The sequence below is a fragment of the Pinus tabuliformis genome, chromosome 2_2 (genome assembly GCF_031772625.1).
Source record: "Pinus tabuliformis cultivar Carrire ecotype Pingquan chromosome 2_2, CPIR1, whole genome shotgun sequence".
NCBI classification, from domain to species: Eukaryota; Viridiplantae; Streptophyta; class Pinopsida; order Pinales; family Pinaceae; genus Pinus; species Pinus tabuliformis.
In genome coordinates this window covers 353,822,472-353,839,656 of record NC_142300.1, presented here as the reverse complement: position 1 = coordinate 353,839,656, position 17,185 = coordinate 353,822,472, and positions in this window count along the sequence as shown.

The window sequence follows — 17,185 nt, the reverse complement described above, 5'->3', positions numbered from 1 at the left end:
TTCTTGCAGAAGCTTCATAACCGGTACTCCTAGTGATGAAGGAAATTTGGCTTCTAATCCATAGACTAACTCATATGGGCTGGTCCCAATTGATCTTTTTGTCGTTAGTCTGTCTGCCCATAACGCATTGACTAGTTTCTTATGCCAGTTCTTTTTGTTCTCTTCTAGCACCTTCTTTATGATATTTATTAAGCTTTTGTTTGACGATTCAGCAAGGCCATTTCCTTGGGGATAGTATGCAGTAGAATGGCCCAAAGTAATGTGAAATTTATGGCAGAAGTTCACCATTTTCTTGGATCTGAAGGCAGCAGCATTGTCTGTTATTATCTTGTCTGGACAGCCAAATCTAGCCAGTATATTGTTTTCCAAAAACTGAATGATTACTGAGTCATTTGCTTGTCTGCATGGGGCAGCTTCAATCCACTTGGTGAAGTAGTCTGTTGCTGTTAAAATCCATCTGTGTTGGCCTGAAGATGAGGGATGAATTTCCCCAATGAAATCCAAGCCCCATTGTTGGAAAGGTCTCTCTGTTACAATAGGTCTTAAGGGGAGTGGCAGCAGCTGTCTTTTGCCCTCAAATAGTTGACATTGATGACATGAGGTGGTGAATCTCTTAACATCTGAGAACATGGTGGGCCAGTAATACCCTGCCCTTAGTATTTTATCCACAGTGGACTTCCAGTACAAGTGTCCACCACAGTGTCCTGCATGAAACTCCTGCATGATATTGTTAGTTTCATTTTCCATTAAACAGTGCAGCAATATACCTTCATGGTTTTTCCAAAGCAGATTTCCATCCATCACACAAAATCTAGATGTTTTCATTTTTAGGAACCTACACTTAGTTCTGGACAGTCCTGGGGGAGCACACAGGTTTTGTAACACATAACAGATATCAGAGTACCAAGGAGATTGTTCAAAGGCTACATTGATCTTTGGAGTCGCCAGCTCTGTTTCACTGTCCAGTTGATTGATATCTAAGGCTTGGAAATTTGCTTCTGTCATTAATTTGGCCAAGCCTTGTCCTTTTATTAGCTTTGTAGGTTTTATTTCAATGTCAAATTCTAGTATGTTGGCAATCCATTTTCCTCTTCTGCCCTCTAAGTTTTCTTGGGTGAGAATGTCTTTGACAATAGGACTTGGTACATAAGCCACAACATGGGAATAAAGGATGTAAATCCTAAAGTCTTTAATGGCTTTGACCAAAGCATAGGCTTGTTTCTCCATAATTTGATATTTTAGAGGGGCATCTCTAAGAGCCCTGCTGAAGAAGGCAATAGGCTTCTCATTCCCTTGGTCATCTTTCTGTAATAAAACAGCAGCAATAGTATGCTGGGAGGCAAAAGAGAAAATGATAAAGTCTCTGTCAAACTGAGGATTGGTTAGCACTGGGGTTTGAGTCAAGGCCAATTTTATACCTTCAAAGGCTTGTTTTGCTTCAACAGTCCACTTTACTTTTGAATCCTTTTTTAGCATGTTGTTTAATAATCTGATTAGTTCTGCTAAGTTTGGGATAAACCTTCTCAAAAAATTGATTTTTCCTAAGAATCCCTGCAATTCTTTGACATTCCTTGGGTGAGGCATTTGTAGGATAGCTTGTATCCTGTCTGGATCAATTCTTATGCCATCTTTTGAAATAATGTGCCCTAAGAGTTTCCCTTCTTCCAAGCCAAATAATGATTTCTTGGGATTTAAAGAAATACCATATTTCCTGCATGTTAGGAAAATCTGTCTCAAATGTTTCAGATGTTCTTGGTCGGATTTTGAAAAGGGTGTAAGATCATCTAAGTAAATGACTAGGAAGTCATGAATCTCTTTTGCAAAAGCAATGTCCATTGCTCTTTGAAAAGTTGCCCCTGCGTTTTTCAATCCGAAGGGCATTTTTACATATTTGAAAGTTCCCCATGGAGTTGTAAATGCAGTTTTGTCTTGATCCTCAGGGTGTACTAGGATTTGATTAAAGCCTGAGAATCCATCAAGCAATGACATCCTTGAAGCCCCCACCACTCTTTGGAGAATATGATCCATTTTGGGTAGAGGGTAGTTATCTTTGAGTGATACTTGATTTAGATTCCTTAAGTCTACACAAAGTCTAATCTCACCAGTCTTTTTCCTTGTAGGGACTAAGTTGGAAATCCATTCAGAGAATCTGATTGGTGCTATTATGCCAGCTTTGAACATTTTTTGCAATTCCTTTTCAATGGAAGGAAGGAGTATAGGATTGATCCTTCTCAACTTCTGTTTGAATGGTTTTTGATTAGGCTTGAGGGGAATGGTATGCTGAATGACAGAGGTATCATAGGACTTTAGATCCTCATAACCCCATGCAAAAACATCTTGAAACTCTTTAAAGAGGTCAATGTATTTGGGTTTTTGATCAGGGGGCAAAGAAGCAGATAGCTTTATTATTTTAGGCTTGTCAATAGTACCAATGTTGCATTCTTCAATGGCTGCATCTAATGGCTGCATTTTTGGCTTCCTAGGGATGTCATTTGAATCAAAAATGTCCTCTAGCGGGGTAAGGCCTATTGGAAGGAAATTGTCTTTGAGTTGTATGATTTCAGCTTCTGCGCTGGTCACCTCTTCACAGTCAATTTGGTGAATTTGCTGAATGTTTTCGTTGTTGAAGATGGTTGGATTCAGTAATTGTTTTGCTGTTCTGGGTGATATTGGATGAGCCATCTGTTGGAACAATATTTGTGATTGACTTGCTGTCTCAAGTATTTGTGATTGATTTGCTGATTCGGTGTCAATATTTAATCCTGCAAACTCTTGTTGTGAGGTTAGAAAATTGTTTATTTGTATATCATTCTCAAATACTTGCCATTCTTTGACATTGTTTGGAATAGAGGGTCTGTATCTGACCTCGGCTGTGAAACAGTTATTGGGTTCTAGTGGAAATTTGAACGTGCTGGCAAATGTTGCCAAACTGTGTGCATGGAGATTGTGGCCCCTTGAAATTTTTGTGATAAGGAATTCAGAGAAAGTGTCCAATATTTCAATTACAGCAGACCTGTAAGACCTCAACCTTTTGTCATTGGTGACGAAATTTCCTTTCACTTGTTGAATCACTAGATCAGAGTCTCCCATGATCGAAACCGTAGGAGCTTGTAGTGCCTTTACTAGCTTGAGACCTAGTAACAGAGCTTCATATTCTGCCATGTTATTAGTGCATCTAAAGTTTAACCTACAAGCTCTGCCTTCTGCATGGGTTTTCTCTTTGTTATGTATCCAAACTCCAGCTCCTGCCCCTAACTTATTGACTGAGCCATCAAACTCTAAGATCCACAGGATATCTTGCTTAACAGGAGATTTAAAGATCTGTTCATGTGATGGCAATGTAAGCAGGAGTTGGGGTTCCCTCTTTGGCTTATGTTCTAGGACAGTTTCATCATTGGATTGAAAATCTTTGACAACTAGAGGAGGGGTCATGTCCAGTGTTTGACTGGTCGATATTTCATGGGTGGTACTTCCTTGATTAATGTTCTGTTCTTGCATAAATGTTTCGGTCCTAATGTCATTGTTTGAGAGGCTTGGACTGTCGTTGAAGAGAATGAACGAGTCTATGTCTGAATGGACAGCATATACAGGAAAGTTTTGAGGCTTTTCCTCACTGCTGACCATATATTTCATGAGTGTTTCTCTGTAGAGTCTCTTTGGTTGCCCAAAGACAGATATGGTGGCATATGACATATCTAATTGCAGGGAGCCTTGGAGTTTGGCTCCCCATGATCTTGACAACAACATTCCATACTTAGGTGGGATATCAGCAACCACCACATCCATTAGGATTGTCTTGTTTGGAAATTGAACTAAAGACACACATAAATCTTTTATAAGACCTAGGCACTTGACTTGACTAGAGTCAAAGGAAAATAGGTCCTTGTATGGTCTTGTTATATCCAAATTCAATCTTTCCATGACTGCTTTTGGCATGAGGTTATGAGAGGCACCTGAGTCAAACATCGCGTTATGCAGTATTTTGTCATGAATATGCAAGCTGACATAAAAAGGTAATATCCCTGTAACTGCTGTTTTTCCATCTACCTCTGGGCCGAACAGTAATTCCGGAGTGTCATCTAACACATTTACATCATCTTTGCTATCAGTGAGTTGTAGGGATTTCTTAATCTGTTGTTTATATATGTCATGCTTAGCTAATTCTGAGAGGGGAATTGCTATCTTTAGCTTGCCAATCTCTGTGCTTAGGTCAAAAGGTTTTTCAGCTTGGGTTTTGGAGTTATGGATGGCAGCCCTTTCTTTGCTCATTACATCTCCTTGTTGGTTTTCATCTTGACTTTGAGACCTGTCCCTTTTACTCATGTCTGGAGGGGTAATATCTAAATCAGGGTGAGAGGACGACGTTGCCATAGGCCGTTGTAGTGGTGACAAAAGTGTGGTGACCTCTTCAACCACCACTTCTTCTGTAGGCAAGTTTGTTTTGTCATTAGGTTCTGTGACTATGGTTCCTTTAGACTGCTGTTTGTCTTTTATCTTTTCAGGCTGATTTACATTTACAGTCCTACTCCTTAGTTTGTATTGTTTATGAACTTCATAGACGGCACTATCATATCCTTGTTTAAAATCAAAGGATTCTCCTGATTTAGTTTGGAATATTTTGATTTCATCATCCTCATGATCCTCTTGTGTTAAGAAAACCTGGCTTTTACCATCTAGACCCATTAGATTAATCTCAGGGTCTTCATTAGGTTCAGTTGATGTTGAAGTTTCTGCATAATTTTCTTGGAAAGGGGGTCTAATGTCTTGGTCAGCACTTGTCCTACCAATGTTCTGGTTTTGGGCTCTCCTAAAATTCGGATTTCTAGGAGGGTTGTTTTGTGGTGTTTCCCATGATGACTTTCTTTCAACCGATTCCACTCTCTCACCCAACCTCTTCATGCTATTTAGTATTGCATCCAGCTTTTGATCAAAGCCCGATGGTTCTTCTTTGAAGGCAGTCCTTTTCTCCAATTTTGCCCTGTTTCTTTTGGCAATTAGGTTAGCTTCCACTGTGACAGCAACCCTTTGAGCTTCTTCAAGGGTTGGAGGATCTCTTTCCTTCAACTGATAGGCCATGTCAGGGTCAAAACCATCAGGGAATTTATACAGGGCTAAATCAGGAGGAGGCCTTAAGTTCTGTGGAATAGCATTATATACATTGTTAAACCTAGCACAATATTCCAAAACTATCTCCTGGGGACCTCTCTTAATAGTGTCATATTCACCAAGTACGTGGAGAGGATCTTTCTTCTTCTCCCATCTCTCAGTAAAAGCTTCGTAAAGCTGATCAGGTGTTGTAATGGAGTTTGCATTGAGGGATCTGAACCAAGTTCTAACATCCCCAGTTAAACTTTGAACAAAAATTCTCATTCTAACAGTGTCATCATCTATTTCATAGGTCTCAAAGTGATCTTGCATTTTCTTGGCATGCTGGATAGCTGTTAGAGAGCCTTTTGAGTCAAAATATGAGATTTTACTTTGATAGTCTTGAGGTAAGGCCGCAGCATTAGCTGGTATCTGCAGAGGTGCATACCTGTTAGCCATATTTATGAGGTTTAGAGGGTTAATAGGAACAAATGGGACAGCAGGGATTACTGGTGTAACAGGGTTAATGGGATGGGTAACTAATGGGAGAGTGGTTGAAAGAGTATGTGCAGTGGGTGAAAATGTGAGAGGAGGACTTTGAGGTGTTGATGATGAACTAGGGGAACTAGGGGTGGACCGGAAAAGAACTTTGCAGGGAGTGGGAATGAGGCTGGGATGATCCGAACTTATATTTGCATCAGCAGGCTCTTCCTGCTTTTGCTGTCTCCGGATGTTTCTTTGGATGGTATTTGGATTATCAACAATGATGGGTGGTTTAGGGTCAGGATTTGCCCTAGTATGCCGAGGATTTTTCTTAGGAGCCAGCTTCCAACCTGTTTTTGGGATTTTGTAGGAAGTTTTTTTATGTATACAAGGACTGGATAAAGATTTTGAAATGGCTATATATGTTTCAAAGTTTAAGATGAAGATTCCCTATCTAGCTCTTCCCTAAAGCTGTTAATGTGATGCAGAAACAGTTCTAAGGCCTCTTGGCTGATTCCAGGTTTGATGGTAACTTTGGAAAATAGATAGTAATTGAAAAATCCTAAGAAGTCCCCAGCGGAGTCGCCAATTATGTTAACACCCAGGTTGTTCCCTATGACTCCCAAGGGAATACGGCTGGGGTAACCACTAACCAATCTTTGGATCACTGTTTCTAGCCAAACTGTGATCAGAGAGGGCTCTCTCTTTATGATTTGTATCTGTTATGATAGTGTTTTAGGCTAGGTATTATGCACAGGTTTTGTTTATGTTTTGGTTGAAGAGTTTCTTTCAGGTCTTGTGATGTAGTGTTCAAAGAGTCAAATATCATTGGGCAATGGAGTCTATGGCTGCAGGTGTCTAGAAACCTTGAGGTGAATTGGTGAAACTTACAGGGCCATTTGGATACTTCATACAACAAATTTTTTGATTTATAACATGAACAGGTGAAACAACCAGTGAAAGCATTTAAGAATTTTCACTAAAGTATTTAAGTATTTCCACCAAACTAGGTATGAGAAACGGATAGATGTCTCAGGAGCAAACTTGAATCCCTGGGAATGTCTATCACTGCAAAAGATATAGTTTTAAAGTGCAGCAATTAAGAATTACACTTCATTCACTGTATCTGAAGAAAACATGGATAATAGCTTAGATTGAGTTCAGGGTAATCAGTGATTAAATCCTGGAACTATTCTTCTACTTTGCTATTAACTGTAAAACATTTAAACAATAAAAGAGAACAAAAGACTCGAAAAACATGTAATACAGAGATTTAAGAAAGACTTATTGTTTTATGAAACACTCTGGAATCCTGCAACATTCACCATTCATCACAATGCATCAAGGTTGGCCAAGCTTCGGAAATTCCATTCACCCTTTATATTATTTCTCTGAGAATTTAACAGCAAGTGAGATCCCCAAAATGAAAATCACAACAACCCCTTAAGCTTATGTGCGGGGCGAATATATACTTACGATTTTTACAAAAATATCTGAGTTCTAAGTTATCTCAGACTTAATATTCTCACCAACTTTTGAGATATTATTATCAGAAATTTATTACAGCATTGAATACAAAATAAAGGTGTCTTGATGTTCTGTCAGAAGATATTTTGGCCTTTGGGAGCTGCTGAGTCGGTTGGGATATTTTGATCAAATGCTAGAGAACTCGACTTTATAGCTCGTGTGCTGTATTTTTGGGTCTGCCACCTGTGATTGTGATTGTTGCTGTGGTGACTAAATAGCCCTGCTGAGTTGGCTCAGCGTCTCTCTTTTCCTTGTAGATTTATCCACCAAAATTCTGCCTGTGCATGACTGCTCATAAACTGGAGAAAATTAACGCTACAGGTTCTGGCTTGATAAGATTATCTGTGTCAAATTCCTCCAGACTTCCTGTGTGGGCAATTGGTGCTTCATGATTGCCTCCATAGTTTCATCTGCTTCTGTATACTTAAAGAAATTTGGTGGTGCATCAAACAGGTGATCAATTTCATTCATAATAAAAAACAGGTTGTCCACCCTATCATACAAATTTTGCCCTGATGCTGGCCCTGTTTCTGCTGAGGTACTGGGTTGTTTTGCAATTTGTGCTGCAGCATGGGCATCAACCCTTTTGATGTAGTTTTCCAGGGTAAGCAGTCTTCCTACACTGCTTAATATGCTGGGGAGGCCTCTGTTCTGTAATGCTAGGAATCTGTCCAGGAATTTGTTGATTTCGGTCTGCATATCCTGTGTTCTCCTCTCCAGCGTCCCAACTAGGCTTCGTAGTGTCAGGACTCTTTTAACTACTGAGATTGTCTCAGTCCTGTTAGCAATTCCCATGGTAGCTAGTTGAGAGCTAGTTTTGTTATTTAAAATATTGATCATTCTGCTGGCAGCATCTGGCATGTGGCCAAGGCTTGCTCTAGCTCTGTGTATCTCCCTGTTTGCCTTTGTAATGAGTACTATTTGCTCATCCATAGTCTCAATATACTGCCACTGATTGGTGATGGACCGACCAATGTTATCCCAGAGGACTGCTTTTAACTCTGCTATTACCTTTTCTAGTGTGAGCTCCTTTTCAAGTTCAGTTATCCTCTTCTTTAGAGCTTTTACTTCTCGTTCCTTTGCAGCCTCACTCTGCTTGCTCTTATCAAATCTTTCATTTACTTTAGTCAAAGATTTTTTGACTTCATCAAGCTCTTTCATTTGAGCCTCAAGAACTTGGATTTCGGCTTGCAGCTTCTGCATATCCAGACTAGGAGTCTGCTCTGTTGTTGGTGTAGCTGTTGCTGTAGTTGGTGTTGTAGGCCCTGTCTGTTGAGGAGGAGGAGTAGTTGTTGGAGGGGCTTCCTCAAGATTGATTATTTCAGGAGGAGGCTGGGAGGTTTGGCCCTCTTCTTTTTGCTTTAATGCTGTCTGTAGTGCTGCCTTTGCAGCTTCTGATTCTCCTAGTTTGTCTTGAGTCCGAACCAGCTCCTTGTACAAAGATATCATTAGATCTGTGGCATCCTTTTCCAGCCTTTGCTGGGCAACCTCATCTGTTTGCGGATGGATGGTAGCTGGGAGCTTGATTTTCTTTCTTAAGGCCGCCATGTCTGCATCCCTTAGCTTCAACAGTTCTTGGATACCTTTAACATCTTTAGGATCATGTCCCATTTCTATGATTACATCTTCCAAGGACTTGATTCTGTTGTCCTTGGCTTGTGATGATGCTCTCTCCAATTCCAGCTGAGAGGCTGTATTATCAAGGCTGCTTTTCAATTTGTAATTTTCCAATGTTTCATCTGCCAAGGAGGCATACACCATTTCACCAGTTTGTTTATGCAGTTCAATTTTATCCATAGGGTGTATGTCTTTGGCCAGAACCTCCATGTTGGTCCTCAGGTAATCCGAGGCAGATTGGGGATGCAGAGTTGTGGGCATGAAGTGACTCATGATCATTTTGCCTTCACTTACATCAAAGGCAGACATGAGTCTTTGCTGATTGGTGGGAGCCAGGTTCAGCAAATGATTGTACAGCTGTATTTTAATAGGATCACTCCTCCTTTTAATGTCGATAAATTGCTGTTTGATGCTTACCTGTCCTTCTTTGTGCTGGCTGGAGGAGCTGACCTCTCCTCCTATAGCTCTATCATGTTCATGCTGGAATGAACTGGCTGAAACTTCTCCGCTGGGTGGGCCCATGCCCGTTGCTTGTCTTATTGCTATGTCATCCTCTGGAAAGTCATTTAATCTTTGTCTTTTCTCTCCCTGATTGATGGATGAAGTCAGGGGAGTCTCTCTATCTCTTTTCCTGGTTAAGTCCTCCTTTTGTGGGGTTTGGAGGACCGAGGTATCAAAAGTAGTTTCTGCCCTAGGAGGCACTATTTTCTGAGCCTGTTGCTCAGTGGAACTTGGAGCATCAATCACTCTTTCTTGCTGCAAGGGCTGCTGTTTATTATATTGTACCTCTTCTTGCTGCTGCCCTTCTCCCTGCTGCTCCATCTCTTCTTGCTGCTGTAGCAATGTCTCCACTTGCTCTTCTGTCAATGGAGGTGGCTGCTCCACCTTCTTCCCTTTATCTTTGCTGGCTGTCTGCGGTGCTTTCCCGGCAGTTTGCTGCTGTGTTGTTGATGATGTAGCAGCTGCTCCAAGCTGCTTTTTGTATGAGAGGGGAACCTGTCCACAAGTTTCTAAGTCAGCTTCCTTTTGAATATTTCTAGCCTCTCTCTCTAGTAGCTCTTCATCAGTAATTTCCTCTTCTAGGGTACCTTCTTCCCAACTTAATGCATTGGCATACTGTTCAATCTCAGGTTGTCTCTTGTGTGCATAGCTACCCAATTTGTATTTTATCCTCCTGAGGGAGACAAAATGATTGGGGTCATAGGGTATCCATTCAAAGCTAGTTTGCAGTCTGAGGCCCTCTAGGATATTGTTTGCCTCTTTCCACCCCTCCTCTTTTCTGTTGTATAGGAAAGGACCCAGCTGGCTCCTTACTTTTAACTGTGACTTCTTGTTCTTGCTCTGAAAATGGAGGTAGTCTGAGTTCCCAAACTGTTTGAAATATTCCAAGGCAAAAAGCCTCATGGGGACATACCTTGGCAACCTAAACGGGTTCAACTCACAGCCATATATTCTGATGACTGTGTGGTTTTGGTAGAGGTACCAATTACCAATGCTGTAGGATTTATTCAAATGGAGAATTCTCCTCATGTCATCAGTTAGTCTTGGAGGAGGAATACCATGCAATACTGTCATGGCTGGATAAACGAATAAGTCAATGAACTCAGAGTATGTGTAAGGTGATACAGAGGTATGATGAAAAACAGAGGTCCAGAACACAACTGACCTTGGATTTCCCTGGGCATTGAGTTGCTTCAAAGGAAAAGAGAAGGTGGCTGGCTGATAAAACAAGAATAGGTGGTATATGTATGAGGTATACTTGAATAGTCTTTCCCTCTTCAAGTTCATAAACTGGTCATGGATTTTATCTGCAATGTATGTAGCATAATCATAATGTACAGCTGGGGGCTTACCAGGAGAGAATAGAGACAGCATTGCCATTATGCTTTCATCCACATCCTCCATTCCCTTGAATCCTAGGGCATAGCTGATCAAATCCACTAACATCCTGCCCAATTCATTCAAGTACTGATATCCAATAGGAGGAGTTCTGACGGATTCAGAGCCTGGTTTTACAAACAGCTGATTGATTTTAATGAGTTGGTCACTTGACAGCTTGCTCCCTTTCTTTATCAAATTCTGAATATGGAGGGGGGTCAATTGCTTGGCAGTATGGAAGTGCAGCATCTCATTTATACTCTCTGGGGTGATATGGAACAGGACTGAGCCTGTGGGGCTGATGACAGCTCTTTGGCTTGGGTCATAGCATTCCTGGCAGCTGTAGACCAACTCTGGCATAGGATTTACCTGGGGGAGGTTGTAGATGGGCAAGTTTGAGTCCCAAATCCCCAAGATGTCTGCTCCACTCAGGTGCTGGGCTTTCAACTCATTCAGCATCTGAATATTATATTTGGAGCCCATAAGAAACCAGTCCAGCATTTGATAATCCATATCTCCCAGGGCTTTCCATTCTAATTCCTGGTGAGGAGCGTTGAGGGGCTTGATATTCAGAGCAATAGGAGTGTCCATGGTTTTCTTTAAGCTCAGCAACTGTAAGTGAACGGCTTAAAAGGATCAGCACAGAACAGAAGTGATTTTTGTAAAAACAGTTTGAGTTTCAGGTACCAGAGGAGGAAATTATACAACAGCAATTGAAATACTGTTTATATTAGGAACAGGGCTACTGTCTGGTCTCACTATGTCCTCTTCAGCAGGTGAATTCAGTAAACAAAAGTCTTTCGGGAATGCGCAGAGAATACCTTTTTTTTTTAGTGAAAATACAGGCAACAAGGCTCAGCTGGCGTTTTTGGACTTCACAATTACAAATGGGGTATATGCAGAGGGAAATGGCCGGTGAAATTATGAGTTTTATCGTCTCTTTAGCCCTCTGAGTAATTTTATTTTCAACTGCAGGCGTATGGAGGATAGAAAACGGAAAATACCTGGTAATTCACGAGCAGAGGTCGTGCACGCGTGCAAGGTTGGTGTTGTGGAGGTCGCCTTGGTCAACTGAGCAGGTTGGCGGATTTCAGGACGTAAACGGTCATGCAGAGGAAACAGTAGAGAAATGCATAAAAAATGGAAAGAAAAGGCGTTTTTTGGCTTAATATGGGCTTTTTACGATTTTGGCGCTTTTTTAGTGATGACGTCAGCATGACGTCATTGGTGGGTCGAGGTCAAGTGACGTCAGCTAACGTCATCGGGTGACGTGGCGGTATGCTGTTGGTCCATGGAGGATGGTGCGGGGGCAGCCACGTCAACGGCGAGGTGGACAAATAACGGAGATAAGGACAAGCGGACGTGACGCGGCGATATGCTGTTGGACAACGGTTGGCGGTTAGGACCGTAGCGGTTATGGTTAAGGCTAGCCACTACGGTCTCTCGGGGCGGTTTGGGTACAGTCCCGGAAGTGTCAGGCCTTGCTCCGAGAGCCTTCATCGTGCGACACGTGGACTAGCCCTGACGTGACGCAACGTCACGTTCTCGGGCGCTAAAGGTCTGCTGCGGGGGCTGCTCCGATATCACTGTGGATCGTCGGATCCTTAGGATCTGATCCGACGGTGGGCAGAGCAACAAAGTGCTCGTGTTATATGCGCGGGCGGAAAACTTCAGATTATGGGTTTTTGTAAGGTTTTTCAATGTATTCCAATTAAATTGAACCCGCGCGCTGATGCTTGGAATAAACGCCAAGGGGGGTTTTGGACCTTGGTAATTTTCAAAGAGGGTTTGAGGTTTTTTTTTTTAATGCAAATGAGGGTTTCAAAGGTAAGTTGGGCTGTAGCAAGGGGGAGTGGGATGCGATAGGTTCACCAAAGTGACTTGAGGTCATTTTGGTTCCTCTTTTTTTTTTTTTTTTAAGAACATATGGCTATAATGCCAAGGGAAGGGGTATTTATAAGATTTGGGGCTTTATACACCATAGTGTTAATATTATTAGGGGAAGGGTAAGATAGGGGAGCTATATAGTAAAATTAGAGGTTAATATGAATGAAGGGAGCAAATGAAGGGGATCTCACTGAGTTTATCTGAAATTGATTTAGTTTAGAGACTAGATCAAAATGAAAAGATTTTAGACAAGAAATGTGGCTTCTGAATGAACAAGAACCACCATAAAACCATGATCTCTCTCCATGAATCTCAGCTGAAAAGGGAATGTTAGTAATGAAATGAAGGGGGAAAGGGAGGTTAGTCATGCTCCTTGCTGCAATTTGATGGAATTAACCACTTTGTCCATTGATAGATTTTGCCTTGGCAAAACACCTTTTGACATATGTGCAATGGTGAAAATACCCTTTCTGCAACCACAACTGCTTACCCAGCTATTTTCCTAGCATTTTTTTTTTGTTTCTCCTTGGAGGGTGCACTTGGACTTGCAAACCCTTACTTGCATTTTCTTTTCTTTGGCTTTTTCTTTATTCTTTTCTATCTACTTCTACCCTTATTTCTTCCAAGGTCCCAGATTTAGCTGTTGGGAACCTTCTCTTCTCTACCTGAACTACTTGTCTGCCAAGATTGAACAGTTTGGACAGACTCCTTTCTCTATTCTACAACAGAAAATTTAAACATGGCATGATCCAGATTAGACTTTTGGACCATCCATAAAAACTTTGAGGCCTTACCAAGTTATTGTCACAAATCAAACTTTGTAGGAAATATGTGATGTTTGAGTCATCAAAGCAGAGCATATTTAGACCTTCCATAGCCAATCATGAAATATGAAACCTATTGGTATAGGTAGCTAACACAACAGAGGCATTTGGAGTAAAAACCAAAGAAAAAGAACTCGCTGACCAGATGAAGAAAAAGTTTGGCTTGGTGAAGAAGTCACACGAATATTCCAATCACTCCATTATAGACAAGGCAGTGAATTTTTCCACACAAATCTTGTCCTGCAAGATCATGCAGAAATGTTGCGCGAAGGAGGTTTTGGAACCGGTAATTTCATTAGCTGCCCAATGTGCTAAGGGTGTGCAGTACAACTGGGTGCAGTACCTCTGTAAGGAATTTTTGGCCAACTTTCGTGAAGCACAAGATGAGGGCAAGGCATTTCACTATTCTTGGCTATTGCTATTGATTGTGCTAGTTATGTGGAGGCTGCCAGAAGATAGTCAATGACCTCCACAAGAACCTAATTTACTAGAAGCCATGAAGTTCGCTTTGCTATGGGTGAGAACGAACCATGCACGAGTCGTGGATACTAAAATGTTTTGTTGGTCGAGATGGATCTACGCATGGCGATAAACCAGAGGCCAAGGTTGTCACCGACTCTACATGAACAACTGGAAGCTTATGCATAGTTCAAGGTGAACTTTCACAATGTGTCTATCTGCGCGACAAGATCCAAAGAAAACGTGGTACAATTTACCCTACCTGGTGAGTGAGGCAGATGCGCAAGAGGTCGTTGGGAAATGGTTAGGGGAATGGCTACAACCCTTAGATATCAGTAAGGGTACAAGAAAGTTTAGGGAGAGTTCCTCCACGAAGACGACATCAACGCAAAAGTAGAAGGAGGCTGAGTAGGTCATAGCTCAAGAGAAAGCTGCACACTAAAAGAAGGAAGTTGTTGCCAAGGCAGCTACTGCTAAGGCAGTTGCTGAGAAAGCACTGGGTGGCTAAGGAGACTACTATCGAAATTAAGGAGTCTACTTCTCAGCACACCAAGGAAAAGGAGGAGTTTGATGTTGAAGGAGGTGGGGGCACAGAGTAAGGAACCCCCTTTAGAGTATAGAAGCACTCTAAGGAGCCATCTTCAGGACCTAGGAAGAAGCAGAAGTCTGACAGGCATGCGCATGTTGATCCAGTGGTCCTCACTCAGGGGGTCTTGGACAAAATGGGAGATAAGGTCTGTAATACCACAACTGAAATGTGGATGTAGTTTGAGTAGTAGTACCAGCAGGTGTTGGGAAATGTGTAGAAGGATCTCTGTGATCTATAGATTCAAACAGGATGGCTGCAAGCGAGCATGATTGTGTTGGATACAGATTGGACTCTGGGCCTTAGAGTCATTCAGTTTCCAGATGGGGCATTGTGTGCCCAATCAGAGGAAGTAAACACCCAGATTTCACAGCTTAAGTATCTAGGTGTCAATCTCACGACATTCCCTATCTAGACCCTCCACGAATTACACGAAGACATATCTGACGAGCTAAGGGTCAGGGAGAAACACACGTTGCTAGTGATAAGTGAGGTCAAGACCAACAATGAGCAGATATTCATAGAAAAGGTGCAAGTGCTAAAGGAGAAGGAAGAAATGGTCACGCACAACTAGAACTTGGAAGAAAAAATGACACAGGCATGTAATACACTGCCATAGCTCAAAATTCCTGAAGACGCAGAGTCAGCAGCAGATATTTGGAAGTTGGCTGCAGCAGTCACGCAATCAAAGGATGAAATCAGTTGAGTCTCATTTGAACTTTAGCTGTAGATCTTAGAGTTGTTGAATTTGCAGCTGACGACTCTATCAAAAGTCTGGGAGAAGTGATTAAGGAGGGAATGGCCACATTAGACATAGTAGTCAAGGACTGCACCAACGTATTCGAGCAGGCCATGGAACTTTAGACATATCTACAGGAGGACCCCTCTCTACAGATGATCGATACTAATATTAGGGAGAAGCAACATTAGTTTGATGAAATGAGGTCGACTGCGTGCACTTTGGCACCAGTCCAGCACTTCGCCCTACTACAGAAAGGAAAACAACTACAAACAGAGATTGAGGAGTTACATTGTAAAGAGGCCATCTTGAGGACTAGAACACAACCTTGGACAAAGGAAGCAAGCCAACTGACTCCATCAGTTCACGAAAAATTGAAGACCATCCAATAGACACTAAGAACAATGGGCCTCACGGTGGAAGGCCATATTACAAATAAGTTGGTCGAAGAAGTACAACGAGTCGTGGTGTAGGGTACAACGGATTTTCAGGTTTTGAAGATGGAGCTCCGTGAACTCCAGAACAAGATTGCAGTGCCAGTCAAGTGACTCGACGGTGAGTCACTCAAATTGTGTTGGGGGCCTATTGTGATGGGGTGCCTGGGGTTAAGTTTTGGTCAAATTTTGGGTTAACTTTGTTTAAAATGTAAAGTCTCCATGAAATGTGGAAGCAGAGCGCAAAGATAGTATGAGTCAAAGGGGATTTAGTCCCTTAGGTGGGTAAGTAATAGGGAGATTTTGAGACCCACACATGGTCCATGAAACATGATATTGTAAGCCAAATTCTATATATAGATGAGTCATAGTGAGTCTAAGAGGTAACCAAGATAGAAGGAATTTTGTAAAGGAAACTAGGCTAAGAAAGGAAAGGTATGTTTCCTATACTTACGCGCAAGGGGAAGGCTCCTATAGCTGAGTGCACAGAGACTTTGATAATTCCATTACCTGAGTGCATGGGCCCCTATGGCTAAGTGCGCAGGGAAAATAAGTCTATACTTGAACAATTATACTTAATAAAGATAGTTTTGAGCCAATTATGATGCATCTGTGTATTATTTCTTACTTCTGCAAGTTTCTGTAATTTCACTCTGTGTTATAACTTATATGAATTAATGCTTATCTGGTGCGCAAAAATAGTATATCAGTAATAATTATGCATGTCATGAATGATTAAGAGCCTTCACGAAGATCTAGAAGTTGTTTAAGTTCTTTTACAGTAATTGTTTGCTTGGAAGGGTTAAGGGTTCGTGAAGATAGATCTAAGCCCTAGGAATCACAGGAACCTATCACATTGACCTTTGGATGCAGAAACCTAGTTCTGTCATCCCCCAATACTGCTTAGGGTGAGACTTCATCCTGCGCTACATAGGTTGTTTCCGAAAGTGCCAGCAATTAGGGTTCTTTTGGTTGGTCCAGATAACGATGAACCTAAGTCAGGCCCCATCAAGCCAACAAATGATTGGAGTAACGTGACTGGAGCCAATGAAGTGGGTCATGGGGGTTGAGAAAGCAGGCTTGTTGAACATGCTCTGTGTGTCACATTTCAACAGAACAAATATAAACACATTCTATGTTTGACAACTGCTCACCTTGGTGCATGGTGGGTGTCTTTGGTTGGGAGAGCCCATCGCCATTACTGATATGCTAATCCACCACATCACTATGTTGCCCCATGAAGGGGTGGATCTAGCAAAGGTGTTTGGAGTAAAAAAACAAAGAAAAAAAACTCACAGACCAAATCAAGAGTGAGTTCGGCTTTGTGAAGAAGTCACGTAGATATTCCATCCGCTCCATTACAAACAAGGTGGTGTAGTTTGCTACGCAGATCTTGGCCTACAATATCATGTGGAAATGTCACGCGAATGAGGTTTCGGCGCTGGTAATTTCATTAGCTTCACAGTGTGTTAAGGTGGTGCACTACAACTGGGTGAAATACCTCTTCAAGGAATTTTTGGGCAATTGTCATGAAGCACAAGATGAGGGAAAGGATTCTCACTATGCTTGAATATTTCTATTGATTGTGCTAGTCATGCAGAGGCTACCAAAATACAGTAAATTCCATCCACAAGAACCTGATTTACCAGAATCCATGAATTTATGG